Source organism: Mobula hypostoma, chromosome 3 (genome assembly GCF_963921235.1).
Source record: "Mobula hypostoma chromosome 3, sMobHyp1.1, whole genome shotgun sequence".
In the NCBI taxonomy this organism is placed as follows: domain Eukaryota; kingdom Metazoa; phylum Chordata; class Chondrichthyes; order Myliobatiformes; family Myliobatidae; genus Mobula; species Mobula hypostoma.
Window position 1 is genome coordinate 2,552,682 of NC_086099.1, and position 14,675 is coordinate 2,567,356.

Here is a 14,675-nt window from a genome sequence, read left to right on the forward strand (position 1 = left end):
AAGTGGGACTGTCAGTGCAATCCAAAACACGGAGCCTGAGTTACAGGCGGGGTCTGTCAGCAGAATCGAAAACTCAGAGTCGGGGTAACCGTGCAATCTGAAACTCGGAGCTGGAGTTACAAAGTGGGACGGTCAGCGCAATCCAAAACCCGGAACCGGAGTTCCAGGAGGGATTTCCAGCGCAATCCAAAACCCGGAGGCGGGATTATCAACGCAATCGAAAAATCGGAGCCGGAGTAACAGGCGGGTCCGCCCGTGCAATCTATCGCGCCTACAATTAGAATCAGAATCCTTTATTATCGCCAAGTATGTGGACACATACAGGGAATTTGATGCCGTTTCCCTGAGCAGTTCCCGGACTTGCAACCGAATCACTGGCTCAGCGTCCCGCCCGCCGCAGCGATCTGTCTACTTTTGCAACCAATCCGTTTATATATACAGCCCGATCTATTACCTTGGAATGTTCATACGTACAGTGATGACGTAAGAAATAAAAACAAAAGCAATCACACAAAAATGCTGGAGGAACTCAGCAGGTCAGGCAGCATCTATGGAGGGCAATCCTCCAGCATTTTGTGGGTTAGACCATAAGACATGGGAGCAGAATTTGCCCATTTGGCCCATAGATCTGCTGCGCCATTCAATCCTGACTGATCCATCTAACTTATCCTGCTCAACCCCAGTTCCCGGCCTCTCCCCATAACCTTTGATGCCATGTCCAATCAAGAACCTATTAATCTCTGCCTTAAATACACCCAGCAACCTGGTCTCCACAGCTGCATGTGGCAATAAACTCCACAAATTCACCACCCTCTAGCTAAAGGAATTTCTCCGCACCTCTGTTTTGAAAGGGTGCCCCTCTATCCTGAGGCTGTGCCCTCTTGTCCAAGACTCTCCCACCATGGGAAACATCCTTTCCACATCTACTCTGTCTAGGTCTTTCAACATTCAAAAGGTTTCAATGAATCCATCCTTCTGACTTCCAGCGAGTACAGACCCAGAGCCATCAAACATTTCTTACATGATAACCCTTTCATTTCTGGACCCCCTCCAATGCTAGCACACCTTTTCTAAGATGAGGGGTCCAAAACTGTTACAATACTCAAGGTGATGCCTCACAAATGTCTTATAAAGCCTCAGCATCACATCCCTGCTCTTGTATTCTGGACCTCTTGAAATGAATGTTCTACATGACATTTGCCTTCCTCACCAAAGACTCAACTTGCAAGTTAACCTTCAAGGTGTTCTGCACAAGGACTCCCAAGTCCCTTTGCATCTCAGATTCCTGGATTTTCTCCCCGTTTAGAAAATAGTCCGCACATTTATTTCTACTATCAAAATGTTGGCCTCTGTCCATTACTCTGAAGATTTTCTGCTTCTTTGATGTTACCTCACATTATGCTGATGCCTTACAATATGAGAGACATTCAATAATCAGAACACAATTGTACACAATTCTCCAGGTAGATCCAATTTCCCCCGGGATCAATAAAGTATGACTATGACTATGACTATGAGATCAAAGTTCAAAGTAAATTTAGTATCGTCTTTTTACAGGCAGCTACAGGAAAACAAAAGAATCCATGAAAAAGCCACACAATAAAAGCTGACAAACACCGATGTGCGAAAGAGTACAAACCGTGCAAATAAAACAGGAATACCATGGGCTGCAAGGTCTTCAAAAGTGAGCCCACAGTGAGCCTGCAGAGAAGAATGCGGTATCCGTGCACAGGTGAGCAACAAATGGTGAGGAGTAGTTCCTCCATACAGAGGGTGGGGGGATATGGAATGGAAATGCCAAAGGCAGGAACAGTTACAACACTTAAAAGGCATTTGCATGGGAGAGGAGACAGATGCAGACCCAGTTCAGGCAAACACAATTACAAAAGATTCTGCAGATACTGGAAATCCACAGCAACACACACTGGAGCTGGAGGAACTAAGCAGGTCAGGCAGCACCTATAAAAAGGAATACAGAGCCAACATTTTAGGCCAATCAGGTACAGGTGATTGAGTGAATATACTGGTGAACAGGTACAGGTGATTGGGTGAATACACAATGGGCCAGATGGCCAACTCCTGCTCCTATTTCTTATGTTCTTATCACCACTACCTGTTCACCAGTGTATTCAATAAGATCATGGCTGATCTGGCCATGGACTCATCTCCACCCACCTGCCTTTTCCCTATAACCCTTAATTCCCCCACTATGCAAAAATCTATCCAACCTTGTCTTAAATATACTTACTGAGGTAGCCTCCACTGCTTCATTGGGCAGAGAATTCCACAGATGCACCAATCGCCAGGAAAAGCAGTTTCTCCTCATCTCCGTCCTAAATTTACTTCCTCGAATCTTGCTATGTCCCCTAGTTCTAGTTTCACCCACCAGAGGAAACAACTTTCCTGCCTCTATCTTATATATCCCTTTCATAATTTTATATGTTTCTATAAGATCTGTTCTTATTCTTCTGAATTTTAACAAGTACAGTCCCAGGCAACTCAATCTCTTCTCATCGTCTAAACCCCTTCATCCCTGGAATCAACCCGGTGAACCTCCTCTGCACCGCCTCCAAAGTCAGTATATCCTTCTTCAAGTAAGGAGACCAGAACTGCACACTGTACTCCAGGTGTGGCCTCACCAGTACCCTGTACAGTTGCAGCATAACCTCCCTGCTCTTAAATTCAATTCCTCTAGCAATGAATGCCAACATTCCATTTGCCTTCTTGATAGCCTGCTGCACCTGCAAACCAACCTTTTGTGATTCATGCACAAGCACTCCCAAGTCCCTCTGCACAGCAGCGTGCTGCAATTTTTTACCATTTAATTAATAGTCTGATCTTTCATTTTTTTCTTCCAAAGTGGATGACCTCGCATTTACCAACACTGTACTCCATCCGCCAGACCCTTGCCCATTCTCTTAACCTATCTATATCTCTCTGCAGACTCTCCATACCTTCTGCACAATTTGCTTTTCCACTCAATTTAGTATCATTAGCAAACTTAGATACACTACACTCAGTCCCCTCTTCCGATCATTAATGTATATAGCGCTCAGTTACAGACCCAGCACCAAGCCCTGTGGCACACCACTCACCACTGATTTCCAACCAGAGTAACACCATGTATCCCAATTCCCTGCTTTCTATTAGTTAATCAATCCTCTAACCAAACCCCAAATCTATGCATCCTTATCTTACGGATGTCTTTTATGTGGCACCTTATCGAATGCCTTCTGGAAATCCAAGTAAATAACATCCATCCAACAAGGGGACCTGAGTTGAGAGTTAAAGGACAAAAGTTTAGGGGTAACAAGAGGGGGAACTTCTTTACTCAGAGAGTGGTAGCTGTGTGGAACGAGCTTCCAGCAGAAGTGGTTGAGGCAGGTTCGATGTTGTCATTTAAAGTTAAATTGGATAGATATATGGACAGGAAAGGAATGGAGGGTTATGGGCAGGTCAGTGGGACTAGGTGAGAGTAAGAATTCGGCACAGACTAGAAGGGCCGAGATGGCCTTTTTCAATGCTGTAATTGTTATATGGTTATATCTGTTCCTCTTTATCCACTGTGCTCATTATATCCTCAAAGAACTCCAGTTTTTGTCTGACAGGACCTATCATTGCTGCATCTGCCTGAAGGATCCATTTTTTTCCCATTGCCTCGATATTTCCTTTTTAATCATGGCTTCAAGTATTTTCCCAAATACAGATGTGAAACTAACTAGCCTATAGTTGCCTGCCTTTTGCCTACATCCTTTTTTGAACAGTGGCATGACATTCGCCGTCTTCCAATCCACCAGGATCTGCCCAGAGAATTATGTTAAATTATCCGCAAAGCCTCAACTATAACTTCTTCCATTTCTTTTAGTACTGTGAGATGCATTCCATCAGGACCAGACTAATATATCTTCAGGCCCACAAGTCTGCTCAGCACTACCTCTTTAGTGATAGCTATTGTATCGAGGTCCTCACCTCCCAATGCATCCCTAACAACTCTCTTTGGCATATTAGATGTGTCCTCCACCAACACAAAATAGTCATTCAAAGCCTCTGCCACTTGCTCATTACCGAACATCAATTCCCCCTTCTCGTCCTCCAAGGGACCTACATTCAATTTTGTCACCCTTTTCCACTTTATATAATAAAAATATTCTACTAACTGTATTCGAAGGGAGACGCACACATAGAGGACAACTGGATCTCTGCCCAAACCAATTGAGAGCTCCAGGACGTGGGGTTGGAAGAGACAAGACAGCACAAGGTTGTCTCCAACTCCTGGTTCACTCTCTCAGTTTGGCCATTAGGTTGGGGGTGAAAGCCAGACAAGAGGCTGGCTGTAGCTCCTACAAGAGAGCAGAAAGCCTTCCAAAAGCGGGAAGTGAACTGTGGTCCACGATCAGACACTATGTCTTGAGGAAAGCAATGGATCCTGAACACATCAAAGTTGCTGGTGAACGCAGCAGGCCGGGCAGCATCGGTAGGAAGAGGTGCAGTCAACGTTTCAGGCCGAGACCCTTGGTCAGGACTAACTGAAGGAAGAGTGAGTAAGGGATTTGAAAGTTGGAGGGGGAGGGGGAGATGCAAAATGATAGGAGAAGACAGGAGGGGGAGGGATGGAGCCAAGAGCTGGACAGGTGATAGACAAAAGGGATACGAGAGGATCATGGGACAGGAGGTCCGGGAAGAAAGACAAGGAGGTGGGGGGGGGGACCCAGAGGATGGGCAAGAGGTATATTCAGAGGGACAGAGGGAGAAAAAGGAGAGTGAGAGAAAGAATGTGTGCACAAAAATAAGCAACAGATGGGGTACGAGGGGGAGGTGGGGCCTCAGCGGAAGTTAGAGAAGTCGATGTTCATGCCATCAGGTTGGAGGCTACCCAGACGGAATATAAGGTGTTGTTTCTCCAACCTGAGTGTGGCTTCATCTTTACAGTAGAGGAGGCCATGGATAGACATGTCAGAATGGGAATGGGATGTGGAATTAAAATGTGTGGCCACTGGGAGATCCTGCTTTCTCTGGCGGACAGAGCGTAGATGTTCAGCAAAGCGGTCTCCCAGTCTGCGTCGGGTCTCACCAATATATTGAAGGCCACATCGGGAGCACCGGACGCAGTATATCACCCCAGCCGACTCACAGGTGAAGTGTTGCCTCACCTGGAAGGGCTGTTTGGGGCCCTGAATGGTGGTAAGGGAGGAAGTGTAAGGGCATGTGTAGCACTTGTTCCGCTTACACGGATAAGTGCCAGGAGGGAGATCAGTGGGGAGGGATGGGGGGGGACGAATGGACAAGGGAGTTGCCTAGGGAGCGATCCCTGTGGAATGCAGAGAGGGGGGGAGGGAAAGATGTGCTTAGTGGTGGGATCCCGTTGGAGGTGGCGGAAGTTACGGAGAATAATATGTTGGACCCGGAGGCTGGTGGGGTGGTAGGTGAGGACCAGGGGAACCCCATTCCTAGTGGGGTGGCGGGAGGATGGAGTGAGAGCAGATGTACGTGAAATGGGGGAGATGCGTTTAAGAGCATAGTGGAGGAAGGGAAGCCCCTTTCTTTAAAAAAGGAAGACATCTCCCTCGTCCTAGAATGAAAAGCCTCATCCTGAGAGCAGATGCGGCGGAGACGGAGGAATTGCGAGAAGGGGATGGCGTTTTTGCAAGAGACAGGATGAGAAGAGGAATAGTCCAGATAGCTGTGAGAGTCAGTAGGCTTATAGTAGACATCAGTGGATAAGCTGTCTCCAGAGACAGAGACAGAAAGATCGAGAAAGGGGAGGGCGGTGTCGGAAATGGACCAGGTAAACTTGAGGGCAGGGTGAAAGTTGGAGGCAAAGTTAACAAAGTCAACGAGTTCTGCATGCGTGCAGGAAGCAGCGCCAATGCAGTCGTCGATGTAGCGAAGGAAAAGTGGGGGACAGATACCAGAATAGGCACGGAACATAGATTGTTCCACAAACCCAACAAAAAGGCAGGCATAGCTAGGACCCATACGGGTGCCCATAGCTACACCTTTAGTTTGGAGGAAGTGGGAGGAGCCAAAGGAGAAATTATTAAGAGTAAGGACTAATTCCGCTAGACGGAGCAGGGTGGTGGTAGAGGGGAACTGATTAGGTCTGGAATCCAAAAAGAAGCGTAGAGCTTTGAGACCTTCCTGATGGGGGATGGAAGTATATAAGGACTGGACATCCATGGTGAAAATAAAGCGGTGGGGGCCAGGGAACTTAAAATCATCGAAAAGTTTAAGAGCGTGAGAAGTGTCACGAACATAGGTCGGAAGGGATTGAACAAGGGGGGATAAAACCGTGTCGAGGTATGCAGAAACGAGTTTGGTGGGGCAGGAGCAAGCTGAGACAATAGGTCGGCCAGGACAGGCAGGTTTGTGGACCTTGGGTAGGAGGTAGAAACGGGAAGTGCGGGGTGTGGGAACTATAAGGTTGGTAGCAGTGGATGGGAGATCCCCTTAGCGGATAAAGTCGGTGATGGTGTGGGAGACAATGGCCTGGTGCTCCTTGGTGGGGTCACGATCGAGGGGTAAATAAGAGGAGGTATCTGCGAGTTGTCGCTGTGCCTCGGCAAGGTAGAGGTCAGTACGCCAGACTACAACAGCAACCCCCTTATCGGCGGGTTTAATAATAAGGTTAGGATTAGTGCGGAGGGAGTGGAGAGCAGAGCGTTCGGAAGGAGTGAGGTTGGAATGGGGACAAGGTGCAGTGAAGTCGAGACGGTTGATGTCCCGTCGGCAATTAGCGATAAAGAGATCCAGAGCAGGCAGAAGACCAGAGCGGGGTGTCCATGAAGAAGAGGAGGGTTGAAGACGGGAGAAGGGGTCATCGGTGGGGGTGGAAGAGTCCTTGCTGAAGAAGTAGGCTCGGAGACGGAGACGGCAGAAGAAAAGTTCCGCATCCTTGCGAACACGGAACTCGCTGAGGTGTGGGCGAAGGGGGACAAAGGTGAGGCCCTTACTGAGAACAGAGCGTTCTGCCTCCGACAGTTGAAGGTCGGAGGGGATGGTAAAGACCCGGCACGGATGAGAGCTGGGATCAGAGGGGGGAGAGGGGAGGCTGGGGGTGTCAATGGAGAGGGGAGGGTTGGGGTGAGAGGAAGATGGAGCCTCTGAGGGCCCAGGAGTTGACGGTGGGATCTGAGGAAGACGGGGCTGCGGAGTGGTGGTTGGGGAAGGGGAGACGGGAGTCACAACAGCAGCACATAAAGACCCGGCCTGGAGTTGAAGGCTGGCGTCGCAGTTGGTGGTTGCGCAATCGCTGTGAAGGTGTCCATGGTCGTTGCTGGAGTCCGGGTTTTGAATATGTCCTGAGGTGTTGGAGCCGGCGAGAACACCTGTTGAACAGTGGACATAACAGACACGCTGGACGCTGGTCTGATGTCTTGTTCCGAGTGCAGGTGGGAAAGGCAGATACAAGGTCGTGGACATCTTGGGACATAGATGGCCACAAAATTGTCTCTTTATAAACTCCTGAGTCCGTTGAATTCCTGGATGTCCAGCCAGACAGGAGGAGTGACCCTATTCCAACACTTTGGAATGCACAGCAGCAGGGACAACAGCCAGTTGGGAGGTCCCCCATCCGGGCCTGGATCTGTGGGCGGCCTTCAACTCTGCCTCTATTCCCCAGATCACCGGAGCAGTGATACACGAGCGAGAAAGAATGGGCTCTGTATCGGCACTGTCCTCAGATCCTCGAACTGCCAGGAGAGAGCGTTGGCCTTTGTATTCTTGCTGCCGGGACGATAAGTGAGGATGAAATTGAACCGTGTGAAGAGGAAAACCTACTGGGCTTGATGAGGTTGAGTCTCTTTGAATCCTGAATATAGGAGAGGTTCTTGTGATCTGTCCAGACCAAGAATGGATGGTCTGCCCCCTTCAGCCAGTGTCGCCATTCCTCCAGAGCCTCCTTGACAGCCAGAAGCTCCCGGTTTCCAACATCATAATTCCTCTTGGTTGGCGTCAAGCAACAAGAACGAAAGGCTCAGGGATGCAGCCGGCTATCCACAGACGAGCGCTGAGAGGGGACAGCTCCAATGCCTACGCCGGATACATCCACCTCGACAATGAATGGCTGAGATGGGTCTGGGTGTTGCAGCAGCGGGGCAGCGGTGAAAGGTCGCTTCAGCTCGGCATCGTCCGTCCAATGGAATCCGCTGAGATCTTCTTGGTGAGTGCATTAATTGGAGACGCGATAGAGCGAAATTCCGGATGAAATGGCGATAAAAGTTCACAAACCCATGAAGCGCCGCACCTGTTTGACTGTAGATGGTTTGGGCCACTCTGCAACTGCCTGAACTTCACTAGGGTCCATTTGAACACTGGGTGAGGTAAGAATATAGCCCAAAAAAGACACCCGATCTTTATGAAATTCACATTTTTCAGGCTTAGCGTACAGGTTATTTTCAAGAAGGCGTCTGAGTACTCTCCGGACATGCTGGACGTGCTCCTGATGAGAGCGGGAATAGATAAGGATGTCATCTAGATACACAAACACCAAACTGGTTCAACATGTCCCTGAGCACATCGTTAACCAAGGCTTCAAACATTACAGAATTAGGGGAAGCTGACTGAAGAGAGAACTGTCAGGATTTCCCCCCTGCTGAGGAGTTTTCTCTTTTACTAGACGCTTGGAACACAGCAATTGAAACAGGAACCTGTTCTCCGGCGCCGCTCTCATTCCTCCTGAGACAGGCGCATGCGCCCCACTCGCATAGGCACCTCCATGGGCTGGGTGCTGGGTGGTGAGGGAGGGCGAGAGGGCGGGGAAAGACGGTGATCAGGTAGGAAGTTTGAAACGTTCTTTCCCTGTGCCACTCAGTTACCTGGTCGTCAACTCGAATAGCCAGATTAATCAGGTCATCCAGACTGTCCTGCTCATCCCAGACAGCGATCTCATGCCAGACCCCTGCGTTCAGTCCACGCTGGAAGGCAGTGATGAGAGATTTCTCATTCCATCCTGTCTCAACTACAAGGAGTTTAACTGCATAGGCTCTCATCGTTCCTCTGCCTTGGCGCAGGTCCAAGAGTCGGTGGGCAGCCTCCTGACCCCGTACTGGAAGATCAAAAACCCTCCTTAACTTCGCCTCGGGCCAGATGGTCTGCATCCCAGAGTGCTTAAGGAAGTAGCCCAAGAAATAGTGGATGCATTAGTGATAATTTTTCAAAACTCTTTAGATTCTGGACTAGTTCCTGAGGATTGGAGGGTGGCTAATGTAACCCCACTTTTTAAAAAAGGAGGGAGAGAGAAACCAAGGAATTATAGATCGGTTAGCCTAACGTCGGTGGTGGGGAAACTGCTGGAGTCAGTTACCAAAGGTGTGATAACAGCACATTTGGAAAGCGGTGAAATCATCGGACAAAGTCAGCATGGATTTGTGAAAGGAAAATCATGTCTGACGAATCTCATAGAATTTTTTGAGGATGTAACTGGTAGAGTGGATAGGGGAAAACCAGTGGATGTGGTATATTAGGATTTTCAAAAGGCTTTTGACAAGGTCCCACACAGGAGATTAGTGTGCAAACTTAAAGCACACGGTATTGGGGGTAAGGTATTGATGTGGATGGAGAATTGGTTAGCAGACAGGAAGCAAAGAGTGGGAATAAACGGGACCTTTTCAGAATGGCAGGCAGTGACTAGTGGGGTACCGCAATGCTCAGTGCTGGGACCCCAGTTGTTTACAATATATATTAATGACTTGGATGAGGGAATTAAATGCAGCATCTCCAAGTCTGCGGATGACACGAAGCTGGGCGGCAGTGTTAGCTGTGAGGAGGATGCTAAGAGGATGCAGGGTGACTTGGATAGGTTAGGTGAGTGGGCAAATTCATGGCAGATGCAATTTAATGTGGATAAATGTGAAGTTATCCACTTTGGTGGCAAAAACAGGAAAACAGATTATTATCTGAATGGTGGCCGATTAGGAAAAGGGGAGGTGCAACGAGACCTGGGTGTCATTATACATCAGTCATTGAAAGTGGGCATGCAGGTACAGCAGGCGGTGAAAAAGGCGAATGGTATGCTGGCATTTATAGCGAGAGGATTCGAGTACAGGAGCAGGGAGGTACTACTGCAGTTGTACAAGGCCTTGATGAGACCACACCTGGAGTATTGTGTGCAGTTTTGGTCCCCTATTCTGAGGAAAGACATCCTTGCCATAGAGGGAGTACAAAGAAGGTTCACCAGATTGATTCCTGGGATGGAAGGATTTTCATATGAAGCAAGACTGGATGAACTAGGCTTATACTCATTGGAATTTAGAAGATTGAGGGGGGATCTGATTGAAACGTATAAAATCTTAAAGGGATTGGACAGGCTAGATGCAGGAAGATCGTTCCTGATGTTGGGGAAGTCGAGAACGAGGGGTCACAGTTTGAGGATGAAGGGGAAGCCTTTTAGGACCGAGATTAGGAAAAACTTCTTCACACAAAGAGTGGTGAATCTGTGGAATTCTCTGCCACAAGAAACAGTTGAGGCCAGTTCATTGGCTATATTTAAGAGGGAGTTAGATATGGCCCTTGTGGCTAAAGGGATCAGGGGGTATGGAGGGAAGGCTGGTACAGGGTTCTGAGTTGGATGATCAGCCATGATCATACTGAATGGCGGTGCAGGCTCGAAGGGCCGAATAGCCCACTCCTGCACCTATTTTCTATGTTTCTATCTATGTTAAATGTTGGAACAACTGAGCTGCAGGGTATCCTTGCTCCCGTAAAGCATTGAACAGGCTGAGTGGAGGTCCGTCAGGAAGATTGACCACGTACGCCAATTTTCGCGCATCATCACCAAAATGACCAGGCTGGGCTTGGAATGTCAGCCCGCATTGGGTAATAAAATTCCTGCAACCATCGGGATCACCAGAATATCTGCCTGGTGGTGGAATACTCGGTTCCCGTACAGTCGTGGGAGTCGGCTCTGGTTCGGATGCGGGAGCGGGAGCATTAGTGGCAGAGATTTTAGGGGCAGCAGAAAAGGAGGACTTGCGAGATGCTGAGTGTGGGACTGAGGTGGCCTGAAGCTGTTGAATTGAGTTGGCGAGAACGTTAATGTGTCAGCTGCTGCTGGCTGTTCACAGTAAGTTTGTAGACGGCAACCATGAGTACGGAAATCACAGACACCCGAGTCCGATTGTCTGTGGTGAGCTGTTGAACAGTTGCTGCTTGGGACGATACCTGTTCCTCTAGGTGAGACTGGGCTTGTCGGCATGAGGTTATCTGCCTCTTTGCCTCCATAACTTCACTGAGAACAGATTCCATTGCCTGTAGCTTGTCTCCTACCTGACCAATGAATCTCACGGCCAAGTTCAGCTGCTCTCTCTCTGCTGGGTCCATCTTTCTGGAAGAGACTTGCTGTTACCAGGTTCGGATACGGCCCAAGTGCAGAGTGAGAGACACTGAAGCAGGTCAATAGTTCACAGGCTTTAATACAAAGTGTTAAAGAAAAAACAAAACAATAAACACTAGGTCAAAACAGAGCCATTAACGAAAACTCTCGAAGGAAGCCTACACTGCGGCTGAAAAGAACATTAAATGAATACCGCTAGTCTTCAGAGTCAGTTGACTCGACAGCCCAATTTCTCAGGGAATGCCTAATGCAAATAGGCAGCGAAGCGTTGCTGTGCTCTGTCCAAGTCTCGACAAGCACTATGACGACAAGTATGGAGTTAAATAATATCACGATTAAATAATAATTAGCTGACAGGTGCATATTCACAAGCACAATTGCCATATCTACTGCATTGCCAAATCCGTGGTCGTGACACAAATGGTCTTATCAGTGAGCTCCAATGTTGCCCATTAGACTGTTTCATGAGAATGGGCCCTTATCTTTTTTTGTTTCTTTGCTAACCATATAGTTAAATTAAGAATTATAAAGCTCAATTGTTTGATTGCATATTGTGTATTATTTGTTATTTCGGGGTACTGATTTATAACAGGGGACACATCGTGCAACATCCACTCAAATAAGATTTCTTAAGTTTGGCCGGGCCGAGGACTGTCTTCCCCTAGATTAAACCACTAGCCAAATCGAGAGTTAAATAAACGAGGGGTGATTCATAAGTTCGTGGCCCAAGGTAGAAGGAGTCAATTTTAGAAAACCTAGCACATTTATTTTTCAATATAGTCCCCTCCTACATGTACACACTTAGTCCAGCGGTCTTGGACCTCCATGAAGTGCCCGGCCTAAGGTAGAAGGAGATGAGTTATACGGCTCTCGTTACATGAACGTGCAGTTCAACTCTGAGTGATTATGCAGAAAGTTAGAAGTTAATAACTCATCAGGGGTGATTGAGAAGTTCTTGGCTTAAGGTAGAAGGAGATGAGTTATTAACTTCAAACTTTCTGCATAATCACTCAGAGTTGAACTGCATGTACATGTAACGAGAGCCGTATAACTCATCTCCTTCTACCTTAGACCACGAACTTATCAATCACCCCTCGTAGATGCTGCCTGCTGAGTTCCCCCAGCATTTTGTGTGTGTTGCTTTGATTTCTAGCATCTGTAGATTTTCCCTTGTTTGTGCTGAGAATAGAGGAGCATCCTTTTAGAATGGAGATGAGGAGGAATTTCTGTTGATAGAGGATGGTGAATCTGTGGAATTCTTTGCCACAGACAGCTGAGGAGGCCAAGTCTTTATGTATATGTAGAGCAGAGATTAACAGATCCTTGATTGAACAGGGTATGAAGAGATACGGGGAGAAGGCAGGAGATTGGGGCTGAGAGAAAAATTGGATCAGCTGTGATGATTATTTTCTCACTGTTACCATCAGAGAGGAGGTACACACTCGGTGATTCAGGAACAGCTTCTTCCCCTCTGCCATCCAATTCCTAAATGGACATTGAATCTTTGGACACGACCTCACTTTATTTTAATATACAGTATTTCTGTTTATGCACTTTTTAAAATCTATTCAATATAGAATATTGTAATTGGTTTACTTGTTATTTTTATTTTATTTATTACCATTATTTGTCTCTCTCTGCTAGATTATGTATTGCATTGAACTGCTGCTGCTAAGTTAACAAATTTCACGTCACATGCCAGTGATAATAAACCTGATTCTGATTCTGACGAAAACTTGATGGGACAAATGCCCCAAGTCTTCTTCTATATCTGATGGTCTTGTCGACTGGAAGGAGACACTAATAAGGATGCCGGCAGAACAGCAATGGTTGGAGTTTCTGGGGGCAATTCGGAAGCTGCGGGATAGATACATCCCAAAAAAGTATTCTGAAGGCAGAATGACACTACCATGGCTCACAAGGGACAAGCACCCTCCCGTTTGAGGATTGGAGGTGAGGTTCCAGCTGATTTCGCTCACCCTCCCGCATGGTCACTCCTCTCTCCGCAGTGCTGACGCTGTGAGCCTGCTCCAGTTGTTGTGCTTCATGTCTGCGAGCCTTGCAGCCATTTGCCCTAATATGAGGAACTGAGACAGAGGCTTTGGGCCTACTCTGGCTACTGAAGGTGAGTGACAGCTTACTGGTGGTTCAAGAGGCAAGTTATTCGACAAAAAACATTATTAATAACCTTTTTTGAAGTAAGTTGTGGTGAACTATCACCACAAACAGAAGTGGAGGTGAAGCTGATTCAAAGACGAAGCGTAATGTGTTCGAGAAGGGCTCACATACAGACATGATACCACTGTTGGAGATGGAGTTGAAGTGTTTGATTCAGTTAGGAGGAGCACAGAGGAATTTCTATGCCCACCACTTTAAGGCCTTGTTGAGCAGGATTAAGGAAAATATGAAGGCATTCTACATGAAGAGCAAGAGGATGAGCTGTGTGAGAATAGGACCAATCAGGAGAGTGGAAGCATGTGCATGGAACCAGAGGAGGTACTTAATTCAGTATTCACCAGTGGCAATTGTGGGGATGACTTACAGCAGATAGAAATGCTTGAGTGTAGAGATATTAATGTAATGCCCTGGTTCATATCTTTACCGTTTTACAGTATTCATTTCACTTTGGAAGTTCTGTAAGAGCAGCTTGTTTCATTTGCTTTGTCCCCAGCCTGCTTGGGTTATTGTTGAAGATAGGGATGATGTGGAATGTGTGCCATCCAATTAGCGGGAGGTTTTCTCGGTGAGGGGTGAGAGATGGAGAGAGAAGACGATGGGGAGAACTGGTCGTGGCATACCATCCCGTAGGAGACCCATTTGTTCAAGATGGATTGTGAGCAACGTTTAGAAGGTGGATTGGGCATTCACATTGATCGAGGGCCCAGCTCGTGAGTGACAGGAAGTTCAAGATGAGCTCCAACTTGTGCACATTTGACTGTTTAATCAGAATGGGCCCTTTTCTTTTTGTTATTCTTTACTGACCCTTTAGTTAAGATTCATAAGTATAATTTCTTTCAACATATGCAGTGTACTGTCGGTTATTTCACGGCACTAATTAGCAACAGGGTAGTGAATTACACAGCACCCGCACAAACCGGGGTTTGGGGTGGGGGAGTGCCTCAATCGCACCAGTTTGACGGGGCCAGAGAGGGTCTTCCATACACTTCCCTATACATGGTTATGGACGCTGCAGGGGTTGACGGTGGTTCGAATCCACTGGGTTACTGGTAACGAATGCATGTGTATTGAGTGGGGTAGCCATTCGCATTCCTGATGAATTGTTAATTCCAACTTTAAGTACCGTTAAAGCCGTAGGAGTAGTTACGATTGTGGAGCGGAGGTTTGA